Raw genomic sequence first — 14595 nt, 5'->3', positions numbered from 1 at the left:
ATATAACAATTACATACTATATCCTTTTTCGTTTAACTTAATTCATTTAATTTTTATTCTAAATGTAATTATAAATGTAATATTCAGTCACCAGTGCTTATGTTGATATTTCTGTAGTCATTTGGTTGCTAGAATCCTTTCCCTAGTTGATTCCTTAGAAAGTGCTCATGACAACATTCCTGAATGCTCGAATGTTGATAATCGTTTGTCTTATGCCCTTTATATTTGAAAATCAGTTTTGCTGGTTATGAAGTCCTTGAGACACCTGTTCTGTCACTGAGATTGTCAAATATATTCTATTTTTTTTTCTGGCATAAGGCATTGCTGTCAAAGTCCAATGATAATCTAATTTTATTTTTCTTTTTTTTTAAATTTATTTATGATAGTCACAGAGAGAGAAAGAGAGGCAGAGACATAGGCAGAGGGAGAAGCAGGCTCCATGCATCGGGATTCGATCCCGGGTCTCCAGGATCGTGCCCTGGGCCAAAGGCAGGCGCTAAACCGCTGCGCCACCCAGGGATCCCTAATTTTATTTTTCTTAAAAGATAAATGTTTTTTAAAAAATGCCCAAAGATATTTTTTCCCTTTAAAGTTCAGTGATTTTTTGAGAGTATACCTTAGTGATAGTAGTTCCAAGTCTGTCAGGTACATGTGTCCTCCTTTAATATGCAGTTTTTTAAATCTTGAATTCAAGAAAGTTTTCTTGTATATTAGTTTTTTAGTATTTATTCTATCCATTTGCTTTCCTTTTTCTTTCTAGGTACTCCTATGATCTGTATCCAAGACAATATCTTCAGTATTTTATCTCTTCAATATTTGTCAAGTCTTTCTCAGCCATTTTTGTCTTTTCTTTTTCAAGACTTTCTAAGGTGTAATTTACATATAGTAAAATTCATCCATTTTAGTGTACTGTCTTTTGGATTTTAAGAGATTCAGTAAATGTAAAAAATGGTGTAAATGTGGTGTAAATGTCATCACAACCAAGATACAGAAACAGCTCTAGCATTCCTATCCCCTAGATTTCTCTGTTCTCCTCTATAGTTGAGAATTTCCCCACACCAATCTCTGGCAACCGCTGATATAATTTCTGTCTCTGTGGTTTGCATTTACAAGAATGTCATATAAATGGAATCATATAGTGTGTACCCTTTTGAGTCTGAGTTATTTCATTTAGTGAAATGCATTTAAGATGCATACATGCTGTATTCATCATTAATTGTTCTTTTGCTGCTGATTACTGAGTAATATTCTAGCATGTGAATGTACCACTGTTAGACTCTTCATTCCTCAGTTGAGAAACATTTGGGTTGTTTCTAATTTTAGGTAATTATGAATAAACCTATTATAATTTGTGTATGAGGTTTTTGTGTGAACTAAGTTTTTATTTCACTTGAGTAAATGCATAGGTGTGGGATTGCTGGTTAATATGATCAGTATTGAGAAAGGCTTCTGCATCTGGAAAGAATGAAACTGGTGTGAGGAGAGAGGAAGAGCTGAGAGGCCTAATGGTGTTAAGTTCTTGGTCTCAATTTTTCCTAATATCTGGATGCTTCTTTGCTTTCCCCATTGCTTGGTTGTTCAGCTATTCTTTAGATTTCATAAAATAAACTAATATTCTTTGGATAATTTATTTTTGTCCTACTAGGCAGTTCTAAATATATTTCTGACGTGTGCAATGATGTAAGACTTGTTTTATAACAACCTTTTATTGATCATTTAGAGGGAACTAGCCCCTGTGCTCAATCTTTAACATGCATTTTGTAATTTGTGCACTGTGATTATCCAGCCCATTGTACATTAGTTGCAATGAAAATTTAACTCGTTATGAAGAAGAGAGAGGAGGAAAAATGAAAATAAGTAACCACGTGGCACTGATGTGTTTACTAAAGGGTTCTAAACATGCTTTCAAGAATTGCCAATGTATTTATTGTTTTGGAGAATTCACTTTTGATTACAAATGACTTTGTTGTTTAGTATGGGCACTTTAATGTTTACAAGTCTACTCTGCCACACCCCCCCCAAAAGCCACATTGCTATGAATTCACATATAAATATGTAGATTACTTCTTTGGTGTATATATTAATAAATAAAATATTCATGAACTAGAGACTTAAAATGAAAGATTTAACATCATTATGGCCCAAACACTTTGCTATTCCCATTAGTTCTAACAACATCCAACTTTCTGGTTCCCTATGGAACAAATTTTTAAAATATAAATGATTAAATAGGCCCCTCAATATGACCATGATCTTTATTGAAGAATTTAAGGTATTTTGATTTTCCTTCTGTGTGGTCATGAACACTATCTTTTTTTGAATTACTTTATAAGGACACATATGCTAGTTGCTATTTGAGCAGTCCAGATGCTATGTGTTTCTGGAGTCAAGAAGAGGGTGAGGTCAGTTTCTGGGTTGGAGGCTCAGGGGAGGCTTTGTGGAGAAGGTGATACGAGAATAGGGCCTCATAAGTTTATTTGTGTTCAGAGACAACAGGCACCAAAAGAAATACCTGTATTTAATCTGTGTATAATATACTAAACTGGTATTTAGGTAAAAGGTTCACCTTAAAAAATTAATTGAATTTCTTTTTCACATGATTTTGAACATACAGTTAAAATCAATAAGTCCATATGTCTGGATTCATGAATAATTATTAAAAGACAATCATGCCCTCTTTGATCCTGTTTCCTAGAATGAAATTACTCTCTTTTCTCATTATGGAATTTTAAAATATTTAGTCATAATTCTATATTGCATTATTGTAAATGATATGAATTCCAGCAAGAGAGTTATTTTTAAACTTTCATGATCTCCTGGAAAATAATAGGTCATTAAAAATGACCATTATTTATTCAGTAGAGATCAAAAGAATCAATGTGGTCACTCAGTAAAATATACTTTTGGACTTAAAAATGACTAAAATGGATTTTTAGAGTAATAAAACAATCCAGAATGCAATAAAAGCACAGTTCAAAACAGGAAAAATCATCATGACATTTAGAAGCAATAGAAAAAATAATATATAACCTATTTGTAATTGATTTCAATAGGACCTCTGACATTTCTGTGTACTAAGGGGCCTGTTCATGGAGCCATTGCTAATAAACAGGGTAATGTTGCTGATTATTTATGAAACAGTTAAGAAAGAATGGTTCACACTCAGCATAAATTCTGAATTAATGTCTTGAATAATTGTATGCTACATAGTATTATCAACCTGATATGCTGATATGCAGGGATCACTTTAGACACTTGTGAACAGAAGTTTTCTTAATATTTATAAGATGTTGAAAGGTCTGATTGCCTTATCCAGAAACCACAGACATTTGCTAACAATGTATGTCCTGTAGTAAATGTGGTATTTTATATGTGATACCATGTTAAGCATCACACAAATGAATTTAATCCACTATGCAAATTTTATTTAGTAATACAACAGAGTACATGCTTTGAAATGCTAGTGTAGTCATTGATCGATCCTCTCAGTCTTCAGATAACATCGTATGTGGTGCCCCTAGACTCTGGGCAGGTGAGCCTCTTTCACCTTAACCCACAATATAAGTTCCAATTTTTATTTACGCCATCCCAATAAAAAGTTTGGGAAGCTCTGAAAGTAACATTTATTGATCCATAATTATGTGGAAGATATTGGCCTCAGAACTAAAAACGATTTAAAAACAATAAAGTATCTTATGCTTTTAGAAGTGTTTAAAATCTAATGTAAGAGGAATATGTAATGAATAAAAAAAATCACAGATTTGTTATTTCTGCTTTAATGAACTTAACATGTATTCCAAGTTCCCATTCCCACTATAATGGAAATCAATCTTGCTAAATCAAGGTAACTATCTTCTGGATAAGCTCAGGCAACTTCAAGTCTCCTTTCCTGCTCCTCTTCCATAGGAAGGTCTAGGTTCTCAGGCACTTGCATATTTTCGTGACATTGGAGGAAGATAATAAATAGGTCTTGGGTTCCTATCTGCTGCGCTTGGTGCTAGACTACCTTGCCATCTCTCCTGTCAGTGTCAGCAAAGTGCAGTGAGTATTCTGGGAAGTTCATTCTGTGCTGTAAGCCTACCCACCCCACTCTATTTCTCATTCCCTTAACCTTCAGGGATGCTATACCTTAATTTTCACTGATTACTCTCCCTTACTTGGGCGAGAGAGCATTTTCTGATTCTCTCCATATCCCACAGCATTCAAGGAAGGATGGTGGAGTAGGCATGAATTTCATTCATTCATTCCTGCTATTCCTAGGGAATTACCTGACTTATCCAAGGCCACAGAGCTTGTACTTGGCACAACTTGAATCCTTGGCTATTAATTGTCATGTGATCATTTTTTCCACTTAACACTATTTGGTCTTTTCTTAAAATTAGAAAATTGGTCAGTTGAAAAGTACATATAAAGTATGAACATGGAGTGGGAGCTGAATTGCATCATGCACTTAATAATTGTTAGGGCTTTTTTTTCTCTTCCTGACCTTAATGGGTCTGAGATTGAAGTATTCATTGTGTCTTATGCAGTTCCTAATTTTATATATTCCTTTTCTCCTTCTCTCTTTTCCATCATACTTGGGGTGCTGAGGGAAGAGTGAATACTGCATATGCTTTTGTGGGGTCACTATTAAGCCTTGGTGTTAGAGAGCCTGACAACTCATGTACCATAAGATAAACATTTGGGGATTAAACTAGTAGTCACTTTGTTCCCTGGCTGATTTACCTGGTAATATAGAACCATCTTCCATTTCAACTCTTCTTAGAAAAAACATATTTCATACACTGACATACAGATACCTGGACAGTTTTGATGATCTACATCAAGGATCAGCAAAAAGAGGTTTATTAGAAAAATATGTATCTAAAAAGCATGTCAACAGTTCTTTTAGAAAGTGCTTTATCAATGTGTCAAAGATCTTTGAAATACACACCAGTGTTTATCTCAGAGTTATGTCTAATCACAAACACTGTATTGGATACAACTTAAATATCAGCAGTAGTAAGATGATTAAGTGGATTATGGTACTTGTGCAAAATAAATAATTATATAACCCTGGAATATGATAGTGATGAGCAGTGTCTATCAGGGGGGAATGTTTTGTGTTTTTAGTTTTACAAAGGACATATAATTGTATCCTAAGTATGAGATTAATTATGTAAAAACAATAGCATAGAAAAAGATGAGAAGCAAATAGATTAAGGTAAAATAATGATTGTCTTTGGGGGATGAATTTACAGTGGTTGTACTTTTTATTTTCCCTTCCAAATCTTAATCTTTTTCTTCAGTTATCATGAACTACACATACTTAGGGGAAAAAAAGAACACACTTTAAAAGAGGTGTTTTACAAATATGTAGTATCGGTTTAAGATGTTGGAAGCAGAAAAACAATCTCAGTTTTTGGTTTTTACAGATTTTGGGTTACATTTGATTACAAAGTTCAAAAAAGCTTTGTGAGTTGGGGCCGTAGTGCAGTTTTTTGCGTTGTGTATCCCGAGATGTAACATAAGTGAATCACAGCCACTATTAGTAATGTGCAATATGAAGAAAAAATATGTTGAATGGAAAGAGCATCAATCTTTAAACAACAGGTGGAGTTATTATTTAGCATTTTGAGTGGGCTAGGGTGTTTGTTTATCTCCTGCTGCTATTTATAATTCAGGACTGTTGTTATTTGAACCAGAATAGAGGAGCAAGTTGAAAGAGAAGAAGAAATGAATAGCTCCTCCACCTCCTCTCTAAGGAAGCTTACCTGCAATCAATCCTGCCTGAGTGAACAGCAGCTACAAATGGGTGTGCTCTCCTGAATTCACTGGCTGTACCCACAGTCCATGCTGCAGTAGTTGAAGCAATCTTCCTTTGAAAATATTGATTTCCTATGGAATTGTCATTTGAAATGATGGATCTACAGTTGGGTTGGGACCTGGAGGAAAGATGGTTGTGTTTGTGTTGCAGGCATGAATCTTGACAGGCTTTGTCCTCCACACAAAGGACAAAAGGAAAGGAAAGAAGTTATTAGAGTTGGGAGAAAGATTAAGGAAAATACTTTAATCATCTTCTGGTTTTGCAGGCCAATTTCTAATACTTAGGACAAGATTATTTATGGGTCCATCATTTCACAGTAGTTGAAATTTTTGATTATTTCTAAAACCAAAATAGTAAGACTTACGGTTATGTACTTTACAACAGAAATGCAGAAAGTTTTTTGTTTTGGCTGAGTATTCTTTGGTCATAATTTTCTATTTCTCAGAGGTGATCCAAAGGCTGATCTTTGGGTCACAGTGATAACAGTCCTTTTTCCATATATTAGATTTCCTAGAGCCCTGGAGCCTTCCATTAAGAAGGACTTGATTCTTGATTATTTGCATCCTAAAATATTGGACCTGATTCTTTGCACCCTCCCTACTGTTATGTTCTTTCATATCATATGAATTTCACATAATATAGATCATCTTTTTCTGTAATGTGTCATTGCTTTTTTTCTGCCACACTTTGAGGTGAGTTATTCTATCCCCCCCCTTTTTTTTCCCCTCTTGTCATTTTTTTTCCTGCATGCTCTACTTTTTACCTCAGAAACAACCAACCTCATTGGGTTGAGGTTTGTTAATTAGACTGATTATTTGCTTGACACACATCTCTTTCCTATTATTCTATATAGGACCAAAGATGTTAGGATGCTGTTTTGTTTTCTTCATTTTCAGAGAATAAGTCTATGAAGCAAGGTATGTACATGAGATTCTTAGAGTGTGTGATATATAAAACCATTAAATTCCTAGGGCAATTAGTGAATACCTATCATCATGAATGCAACATTCTTCACAAATAAATTTTATAACAACCCAAACTTGGCTTTATTATAACACTATTTTAAAACCATTTTCTACAGAAAATTTTCTATTTATATAAACTAAAATAAAATTAGATCACCTTGTAGGTGTTGGAGCATCATCACTATATACTGTATATTAGGTACTTTTCAGAGTTTTTGGGTCATTGAGTCATTATGCCCTTAGGCTAAATGAGCGCTATGATTCTTTGTTATTGCATTTAATATATAAACTTTTTTTTTTTGATATTGCATTATATGTGTGTCTTTAAGCAAGTCACTTTTCTGGTTGTCTTAAACATGTGCTTTCTCTCTTCTCTAATTTTATGCTTTTAATCTGAAAAATCATATCTGTACTAAGCAGAAATCTGTCTGAAGTAGGAATAAATAGTCACTGGGTAATTTTTAAAAACACAAAGTTTGTAATGTAAGAGTTGAGCTTTTGGTACAGCTTTGGACCTCTGTTTTTTTTTTCTGCTGCCTTGAGCCCCTTAATAAAACACTTGGTTTCATGGTTCTTATTAGGATTGCAGAGATTTGAAGTAGGTGACTATTTCTAAGCAATGCCCATATTAATAGGTAGATCAACTCTCAAAATGTTGTGAGGTTTAAAGGTATCCTATATGTGAGCATCTGATGCATGATAGTCACATAGGGTGTGTCTGAGAGAGAGAGAGAGAGAGAGAGAGAGAGAGAGAGAAAGAGAGAGAGAGAGATGGAGAGGAGTAGGAGTGCAAGGGAGAAACCAGATCCATCCTTTCAGGAAAGAATTGACCAAAAGGGGTGGTTTGCAACTCCTTTGGTAGCCATCTCTAGCGTATTTCACTGACCTGAATCACAATTTTCAGCACTATTGTCAGACAAACAGAAATGCCACCTTCATCTTTGTTTTGTTTAGGACACATCCCCTCCATCTCTTTTATTTAGAGAATCTATTTAGTTTGGGGAATGGACTAGGGCTTGTGTATGTGGATTAATGTAAGGTGAAACAGAGTATGAAAACATCCAATTGGAACAGTGATTAATTTGATTTTAATAGTCAGATGAATTTCTTTAACACAAAAAAAGGAAAATGCAATTGGCAGATGCTTGCTGATGATCACCTATCATCATAGCAATGTCTTATTACTGAATAATTAAAAGCACACTTCCAAACTAGAGAAACCCTTCCAATTTGGACATAAACACATACTAGGATTCAAGTACCATTTTAGATTTCAATAAAACCTTAATTAATCAGAAATCAATATGTTAGGAACTCAAATTTCAATAGTCAAATATTCTACTCTATAATGGTAAAATAAAATAGCCTTATATTTTTAAAAAGATTCTTCAATCACAACAAAAATGTATATTTTCTGGGAAACTCTAAGCTAGCCAGGGTTCATCCTTCCATTTCTGGTAGGATATTGTTAATTGAGTTTTTACTGTAACAGTGTTTCTAAGGGAGAAATTTTTACTCCTTGAAGACAGTGGGCCTATCTGCATCCTTTAAATTCTTGCAAATTAAATTCTGATTAGACACATTTATAGAAATTGTCTGGTGTATTTTCTATATAAAGAGAAAGATTTTATATTAGTCTTCTTTGTGCATGTGCATTATTAATTGGAACAATGTCATTTGAAAAACTATTTTATTTAGATTCTCACATTTATTTTAACAAAGTAAGTAAATTCTATTTGATGTTCAGTGAAACAGGCTAAGTTATGTTGTTGGATGTTTATGGTAAATATGTGCCATTTCCCACTCATCTTTGTTTAGGCAAACATTCATTTCTGACATTTATCTATCTTATTTACCAGTCACTACTATTTATATTAGTAGGCAATGCTATTTCCTATTTAACTTTGGTATGATCACTATGCAAGTATAATTTTGAGCTCAGCCACCTGTTTACACATTCTGTCATATGGCAAAACAAAGCCCTTTCTAAAGTAAGTATTAACAAGAAAAGTGGCAATTGTGTGAGTGAGACATTTGGCAGTCCTAACCCTAAAGCAGCCTTAAATTAGATTTTTTTTTAAACTGTTAGCCTGCATTAATTCCTGAGGATGCTTATTGGTAGGCAGTATAATTGAGATGCTGGTGAGTATGAATGGAGTAGCAGGACCATTATTGATAACACTTGGATCTAAGCTTTTAGCTTATAAATATTGAAAATGTGTTAACATGTATTGATGTTTGGTCATGAACCCAGGGGCAGTGGAATGCATAAAGAACACACTGAATGCATAATAAATGGAGGAGCTGCAACTCTGCTGTTACATTGATGATGTACTTCTCACATGGATGTTTTTTTAACATGGAGAATATTCTCTCTTGTCAAATTTTTGGAAAGGAACTATGAAATCTTCTAGGGCACAGATTTGCCAAATTTTGGCAGTTTCCAGAAAAATCTCAGAGTAAGCTTCTCAGTGAGTGTGGTGACTAGGGATTTTAGAGATCAGAGTTTAATCCTATTACCTGTGTTGTTTTCCACCTTAACACCAGGAATCCATTTTGGACACTGATTTCAATGAGCTATTATTAGGTGAATGTCATTTTAGTGAGTGATCTAAAACTGAATGAAGTCCCCCAGTCTAATGTTTTGCCTTGTATACAATAGTAAAAGATGTATGAGAAGAATAATTTATGTAGGGAATATGGAATTTGACGTGGGAGGCTCAGTTATAAAACAGGGACTTCTCTTTTCCTGAATTAGGGGTAATCTGAAAATTTAAAGGAGATGGAATTCGGGTGAGCGAAAATAGTTAATATATTTTTGCTAATGAAAAACATTTATGACTGATTTTCTCTCTGTTTTTTTTTTTTTTTTTTTTTTTTTTTTTAAGGTGGGCTGAAGGAAAAGCTATTCAATCAAACTTTAGGTAGTGGAATGAGAGTTTTGACCAAGGTTTTGTCTTCCGATCATTAAAAAGAATTTTCTGAGTATGAGTTTCTAACAATATGGGTAATCAGAAATTTGGAAAAGAAAAGGCTAGTCTTGTAGGATGTCAGGAAAGGGCATGAGCAAGCATTAGATAAAAAGAATGCACACAAAAAAGACCCTTAATGGGATGAATACCCAGCTTGTCAGAAAACAAAAAAACAAAAAACAACAACAAAAAAAACCCGCTTAATGATGGAGTAAAGATAAATTTGTCAGTTTCTCATATGTTGAATATTCATCATATAGTCTATGCAGCTGTATCTCAGAATGCTGTTTCCATTTTTTTAACATAAAGCAGATTACTAGTTTATTCTTAGATACTGAATTGTGTACCTTGTATGCCTAAATGAACTGTTATAAGACAGGACTTTAAATAGTATTTTGTTATTCTCAGTATTTTTTTTCTTCTTCTATGATCAGGTTTATGGTATATAGGCTACTTTTTTTTTTTTGGAGATAGGCAAAAGATTATATGAAGAGCATATTCCTAGTTGGTATGCAGATATTCTGATGGATATTTATTCAGTGTTAAATAAAACTAGTGCTATATTAAATCATATGTACGTATATGTTAAGGTATGGATGTTGTACTTGTTTATTTATTAGTAGAGGAAGTGATCTTATTTATTTCTCTAGTAGGCTTATAGATTTATTTCTCTAGTAGGTTTCATAGGTTAATTCAGAGCCTAATCATATCTTTTCAGACTCAATAACTTATGTTTCAAATTTTACAAAACTGTAACTTGGAAGTAATATATCAATTCTTATATCCTCCCCGATAATATAAGTAATATATCAGTATCTTACTGGTATTTATAATCTTATACTTCAAACTAATTTAAATGACCATTTTAAACATTTAAAGTAATTAAATATATCTATATAAATATATATAAAATACCTGACTCCAGAAGTGAATTTAAGGTGAAACTCATGAAACTGAAGCTCCAGACCCCAACTTGCACAGGTCCTTTTCTTTTTTCTTTTTCTTTCTTTTTTTTTTTTTAATTCCTTAATTTTTTATTCCTGGTACCACTACCACAATTTACAGGGCAATATACCTGATGTAATGAAAAGAAAAAGAAAAAGACAAAGCTACAACAGATAAAAGACCTCAGGAATGTACATTTAATTGACACTACATTGCATTAATCAATAGCTGCACTTTCTTGCAGCTTTTTGCAAACTGTGGCTATGACAGTCCTGAACAAGAGTTTCCTATTTAAGCTGCAGTAACTTTTCTGACTATGGATCATCGTTCCTCCTGTGGCAGATTTTTACAGTTTCTCTAGTGCATTTGGGATGACTGTCTGAAAGTAACCTGCAGCTTTCCTGACAACTCCTCTCTCTCTCTCCTGCTAAGAACTGCAGCCCTTTTCTTCTGAAAAATTTTTAGAAACTTTTGCTACCATATCCACCACTTCCACCACCAGATCCATAAACACCACCATAGGGACTGCCTGAGCTTCTTCCATCAAAACTGCTCCCCTTCATGGGTCCATAATTTGATTGCTGTTGTCCATTATAATTTCCAAAATCAGTATAGTTCCCACCACCACCATAGTTACCACCTCCAAAATATCCTCCTTCATTGTAACCATCATATCCTCCATCACCACCACCACCATATCTGCCTCCTTGGTTTCCATATCCTGGTCCACATCACCATAGCCTCCTCTACTACTATAACCAGGACCACCACCATAGTTGCCACCATCACCTCCAAATCCATTATATCCACCATCACCTCCTCCATAACTACCTCGGTTGCCACCACCTTCACCACCATAGCTTCCTCTTCCACCAAAGTTTCCACCATGGCCAAAATTACCACCACCTCTGAAGTTTCCTCCATAACCCATGAAGTTGCCAGATCCACTTCCACGACCGCTTTGTGATCCAGCAGACTGCCTCTCTTGTTTAGAAATGGCCTTTTTCACTTCAGAATTATGCCCATTAGTTGTGTGGTATTTCTGAACAATAATTTTATCAACTGTATCATGATCATCAAAAGTTACAAAAGCAAATCCTCTCTTTTTTCCACTCTGCTTGTCTTCCATAACTTCTATGGTTTCAATTTTGCCAAACTTTTCAAAATAGTCTCTCAAAGATACAGAGTCTTCTGTATCTTCTTTAATACCACCAAGAAAAATTTTCTTCACTGTTAGATGGGCACCAGGCTTTACAGAATCCTCTCTAGAAACAGCTCTCTTTGGTTCCACTACACGCCCTTCAACCTTGTGTGGTCGGGCACACATTGCTGCATCCACCTCTTCAACACAAGAGTAATTCACAAAACCAAAACCCCTAGAAGTTTTGTTTGGGGGTCTCTCATTACCACACAATCTATAAGTGTGCCCTATTTTTCAAGATGTTCTCTTAAACTATCATCTGTAGTTTCAAAGCTCAAACCACCAATAAATAGTTTTCTCAACTGCTCTGTTTCCTTTGGGTCATGGCCCTCCATTTGAGAATGGACTCGCTTCTTCCAACTCGAGTTCAATATGGGTGCACAGGTCCTTTTCAATTCCAGTGTACCCTCCCCCTTGGATGTGAAGAGGAAGTGCAGATCATGCTCTCGGTAGTAGTTCTGGGACTGTGGGTGGTTCTGGGTCACCAGCATCTCCACATCTACCCATGTCCTCTTTGAAAATCTCATTTTGGTAGAACTCATTGTTCATCCAGAGGATCTGAACAAAAGGTATTCTCTCCCTGTCTGGATCAGAAGCTTCTGAAGGTCTTGGTTTATAGCCATTTCTGCTCTCTATCAACCAGGACCAGCTCACAAGAGGCAGGAAGGACCTAGCTAGGTCCATGGGATAGGTCTGGGGAGGACCTAGCCACGTCCATGGGGTGAGGCATATATTAAAGATCAAAGTGCTGAGATTCTTCCAGAGCTTGCCCACAGTGATCATAAAACACCATAAAACTGTGGTTTTATAGTAAACATCAAACACTATAGTAAAGATAAAACAACATAAAAAAACATAAAACTCCCTCTGTATTGAAGCTTGAAAAAACCTTGTAAGCTATCAATAACACAAAACAAATTCTCATTAGCCATGCTAGAGGAAAGACTGAATTATCATTTTTTTAAAAATTATATACAAATTATTACCATATTGAACCCCAAATGTAGGGGAAAAAGTGTTATGCAAGTATGATAGAAGTGGCAATTAATAATATTAGTAAAAGTAATAGGTTATTTTCCTGGATTTTGTTTTGTTCATAAGGTTTTCAGATTTTTATTTTTTATTAATTAATTATTTTTATTTTATTATTTTTTGGGGGTTTTCAGATTTTTTAAGACTTTATAATTGATTACAAATCCTTTCCTCATTCTAGATATAAACTCATTTTCACAGCTACTTTTGTATTCATAATTTTATATTATTTTCTAAAAAATAGTTCTCCAGGCTACACAAAACCTGGATCCCTTCTCTGCCTGGTACAGAGTAGCTATTTAATCCATGTTTATTTTATTTTCCTCTAGATCCATTAAATTTCCATTGACTGTATAAGTAATGATGACTTTATCTACTAATATTTATTACATACAAATACATAGTGTCTATCAACTATGTTTCACTTATTATGCCATGGGTTGAATGATGGCATTTAAGAAGATATGTCCACATTTTAACCCTTGAAATTTGCAAATGCTATCTTATTTGTAAAATGGGTTTTTGTGACTGAAATTAAGTTGAGGATCTTGAGAAAGGGAAGTCATCCTCCATTTTCCAGATAGGCCCTAAATTCAATGACAAGAAATAAATAGAGAAGACAGACAAAAGAGGAGGAGGCAATATGGCCACGGAGGTAGACCACAGAGGATGAGTGATGGGTACACAAGTCAAGGAATGCCAATAGCTACCTAAAGTTAGGAGAGGCAAAGAACATAGTATCTCCTAGAGCTTTTGGAAGGAGAATGGCCCTGCTGAAACTTTGATTTTGGATTTCTAGCCCCTAGAATTGTGAGAGAATAAACTTCTATTGTTTTAAGCCACTTGGTTTGTGATAATTGGTTACAGCAGCTACAGAAAACTAATAGACCCTTTCATTTTATCACAAATATTTTTTTGATGTTATCATCAATGCCTGTTTTATTGTAGTAAATAACTGACTAGAAATTGGGTGAAGGAGGTGGTATTGGAGGCTTTTAGGGAGAAATAGAACAAATTCGAAGACAGAGCAAAATCAGGAATTTATATTCATGAAGCAGACAATTCTGTTTTTTCTTTCTGTTGCATTCTTTCTGATATTATGGTTTTATTTTATTTATTTTTTTATCGGTATTGGGGAAATGGTTAAAGAATAGACTTTATTAGCATTTTATGAATTAGAAAGGAGCCCAAGGATCACTGTGTTAGGACCAGAGTTACAAGAGAAGTGAAGAGGTAGTTAGAAATTTTATGAAACTTTCAGTAGCACAAGGAGGCACACTGTGTTTAGCCATATGAAAAATCACCTAGAATACATCCTTTTCATATTTACAGGCTCAAAAATGTATCATTACAGCAGGAGTTGTGAATTTTCTTATTTGTCCTAGTTGTGACCTATTAATGGTACCACTTACCTGAGTATAGAAAGATCTTCTTTTTAGTCTTTTATAATGTATTTTGAAAACTTAAGTAAACTGATACATGTTTTTGGTTCTTCAGTTGTACAGATATTTTCATGTAAATATACATAGGATGGTAAGTGCACACACTTTTTTTCGTTAAGTGATCTAGACTTAAGAGTTGAATTGATATGACTGTTAGAAAAAATATGTCAGTCATTTAAATGCATGTTAGGAAATATATTGAACTAATATATGTAGAAAGATCATTTCAATT

The 14595-nt window shown here is 34.3% G+C and overlaps 1 pseudogene; it reads right to left on the bottom strand.

Moving 5' to 3' along the window:
* Positions 1–11149: 11149 nt before the first annotated feature.
* On the bottom strand, positions 11150–12224 carry LOC112915603 (heterogeneous nuclear ribonucleoprotein A3 pseudogene; annotated as a pseudogene).
* Positions 12225–14595: the final 2371 nt, after the last annotated feature.

The sequence above is a fragment of the Vulpes vulpes genome, chromosome 14 (genome assembly GCF_048418805.1).
Source record: "Vulpes vulpes isolate BD-2025 chromosome 14, VulVul3, whole genome shotgun sequence".
Taxonomy (NCBI): Eukaryota; Metazoa; Chordata; class Mammalia; order Carnivora; family Canidae; genus Vulpes; species Vulpes vulpes.
Note: the sequence above shows the minus strand (reverse complement) of the source record. Positions and strands in the feature narration are given on the sequence as shown.